We start from the raw sequence: 3,529 nt of genomic DNA on the forward strand, positions 1-3,529 counted from the left end.
AGGGCACCAGACCTCATTACAGATGGTTGTGAGCCACCATGTGGTTGCTGGGAATTGAACTCAGGACCTTTGGAAGAGCAGGTAATGCTCTTAACAGCTGAGCCATCTCTCCAGCCCAAAGTAGGGTTTCTTGCCTGAACCTAGAACTCTCTAATTCAGCGGTTAGATAGCCAGTTTGTTCCAGGGATCACATGCCTCCACCGGAGAGTCAGGATTACAGGCAGGCCCAGGCCAACATGCCCACCTGTCATTCATTTGAGTGCTGGGATCTCAATTTCAGCCATCATGCTTACATTTTGACCACAGAGTCATCTCCCTAGCCCCTGTTTTTCAGACAGGGTCCCACTCTGTTGCTCAAACTGGCCTCTAACTCACTATACAGTCAGTCTAGCTTTGAACCCGAGGATTATTCTTTCCCAGCTTCTTGAGTGCCGAGATTCCAGGTATGTATCACTACACCTGGCTCTCAGAAACTTGTTACGTAAACTGAGAAGGAAAACTATGCGAGAACAGACGCTTATGCCTACACTTCATCCAGACCGTGCCACGTGTGCAACACACGTCTGAACCCAGCCCCATAAACAGCCTCCTCCTGCTTGCACGTCCAGGCTTCTTGATTCTGTTGGTCTTGCCACATACAGTTTCTCAATGTCATTTCTGTGAAATGTAAAAGCCTCTCTGAGCTTCACAAGATTTAAACTCTCCCCTAAATCCTACTGGCCTAACCATACCTGAATAAATACCTACAAAAAGCTTCCAAAAGATTACAATTTAGAATTCCATTACCTAGTTCCTTGGTGATCCTTAAGGTTTTTTCCAACCCCAGTTCTTGCTCTCTCATCTTATACAGCCAGCATACTGAATTCCTGTCTTTTGTTACCCTTTATAAGATATCTCTTTTTCATTCCCACTAATACAACCCTTTTCCAACAAAATGTTCTCTTCTCCGTTCTCTGAACTGAATTCTCAGGATCCTGGCCCTTCTCTATTCTATACATACTGCTTATGAAAAGTCTCCCTCAAGTTACTTAAAAACATAAAATGTGGGGTGCACATGTGACTCAGTGGAACAGCTTTTTCCCATCATACACAAAATCCTGAGTTTAGCTGGTTGTGGTGGGCATACCTTCAATCCCAGATTGGGGGAAAAAAAAGAGTGCTTATACAACCTACAAATAAACTTTGACATGCTAAGAGGCCAGTCAGAAAAGACTGTGCACTCCTCTTTATATGTGTCTTTCCAGAATCTGTAAATGTAGCAGTCAAGTAGATAGGGCTGTGGATGAAATTCGGTTGGCAGAGTGCTTGCCTAGGTTGCACAAAGCTCTGGGTTTGGTTCCCAGCACTAGTACATGCCTGATATCTCACCACTTGGGAGGTAGAGGTGAGAGAGATTCAAGGACATCCCTCATCTACTGTGCAGCTATTTTATGTCAACATGATTGTCTCAGGATTGCTAGTGCTGATGAAACACCATAACCAAAAGCAACTTGGAGAAGAAAAGAGTTTATTTGGCTTATACTTCCATATCACAGTTCATCAATGAAGTGAGTCAGGGAAGGAACTCAAGCTGAGCAGGAACCTGGAGGCAGAAGCTGATGCAGAGGCCATGGAGGAGTGCCACTTTCTGGCTGGCTCAACTTTCTTTCTTATAGAACTCAGGACCACCAGTCCAGCGGTGTACCCATCCACAATGGGCCCTCCTCCACAAATCACTAATTTTAAAAAATGGCCCACAGGCTTGCCTGCCTTTGGCCTCATCTTACGAAGATATTTTTTCCCTCTCTGAGACAGGGTTTCTCTGTGTAGTCCTGGATGTCTGGAACTAGCTCTGTAGACAAGGCTGGCCTCAAACTCACAGAGATCTGCCTGCCTCTGTCTCCAGAGTGCTGGGATTAAAGGTGTGTGTCCCAATTACCTGGCTGACGAATTTTTTTCAGTTGAGGTTCTGTCCTCTCAGATGACTTTAGCTCGCGTCAAGTTAACATAAAACTAGATGGTACGCTGATACAAGATAGTCATTTCGGAAGAAGGAACGTCAATTGAGAAATGGCCCCACCAGATTGGCCTGTGGTGCATTTTCTTGACTAATGATGACGTAGGAGGCTGGTCCAGGGAAAGCAAGCCAGTTGACAGCACTCCTCCCTGACCTCTCTATTAGCTCCTGCCTCGGCTATGGAAGTTGGCCAGTCTTTGTAATTCTTTTCTATATTATTTAATCTGTACTGCAAAAACAAACAAAAACCTCAAAATAAACAAACAAAAAATCCCAAACACAAATTGTGTACTTTGCAGGTACTAAAATGCAATTTTCTTTATTTCCAGTATTATAAAGACAAATAAAAGGCCTTATTTTCTCAAGCCTTCAACTATTCTTAGAAGAAAAGGATTTGAGACAGGGTTTCTCTGTGTAACCCTGGTTGTCCTAGAACTCACTCTGTAGACCAGATTGGCCTCAAACTCAGAGATCAACCCGCCTCTGCCTCCCAAATGCTGGGATTAAAGGCGTGTGCTACCACCACTCAACTAGACTGCTGTGGAAATATACAGCAGTGACAACTAGTGTTTAACAAGTCAACTCACTTAGGGAACCCCACTTGGCAAACTGTAGGGTTATTGACAGTGGATAACTAGTTGTTCCTGTCCGTGGTTTTCTCGGGTACCACTGCTCTGCCTCCCTAATAAGAACAGTTGTGGGGTTCTTTCCACAGCCCTTTGGTGATGTGTTTTATACTTATTGGGCACACATAGCTATGAATGGTCAGGAAGATGATCCTGATGAATAGAAATAATACTAGGATACTTTACATTACTCACACTGACAAAGGATTCTCAGTCACAAAGACAGTCTTTTACATAGACAAGCTAACTTTAGAACAGATTCAAAGCAGGCTGGTTGACCCTAGAGACATATACACAAGGTCATTTTTCCATGAGTTGCTTTACTGATTCAACAGCAGAACTTGAAGCAACCTTAGACTGTATTTACTCCCCAACCTCAAGGTTCAGCCAATTGTTTACTGTCTGGGAACTCTCACCAACTGAGAGCTATGTGTAGGGCCATGGTTGTTCACTGTCCAGTCACTGTGACATTCCTAGCCTGAGAGAAACTACGTGACTTATCTTGGGTTTTGGGAAGAGGGGTTGGGCTCTAAAAATGTAACTTTATTGTCGAGAGTTTAGGTGTGAGAGGGCAGTGGAGGCAGAGGAGTGGCGAGGCGGAGACATGCAGAAGAGGTTGCTGTGGGAGAGAGAAGTGTGAGAAATGAAGAAGCGTGAGATGCCAGGTGGGCAGTGGTGGCGCATGCCTTTAATTCCAGCACTCTGGAAGCAGACAGGCACATCTCTGTGAGTTTGAGGTCAGCTTGGTCTATAAGAGCTAGTTCCAGGATAGGTTCCAAAGCTACAAAGAAACCCTGTCTCGAAAAACCAAAAAAAAAAAAAGAAGAAGAAGAAGAAGAAGAAGAAGAAGAAGAAGAAGAAGAAGAAGAAGAAGAAGAAGAAGAAGAAGCAGCAGCAGCAGCAGCAC

At 44.3% G+C, this 3,529-nt stretch overlaps 1 protein-coding gene across 1 annotated transcript in view; it reads right to left on the reverse strand.

Annotated features, from left to right (window-relative positions):
- The window catches only part of Cnih4 (cornichon family AMPA receptor auxiliary protein 4), a 17,367-nt gene that overhangs the window by 6,428 nt on the left and 7,410 nt on the right, over positions 1–3,529 (reverse strand). The gene's annotated exons all lie outside the window — the stretch shown is intronic.

Source organism: Microtus ochrogaster, chromosome 6 (assembly GCF_000317375.1).
Source record: "Microtus ochrogaster isolate Prairie Vole_2 chromosome 6, MicOch1.0, whole genome shotgun sequence".
Lineage (NCBI taxonomy): Eukaryota > Metazoa > Chordata > Mammalia > Rodentia > Cricetidae > Microtus > Microtus ochrogaster.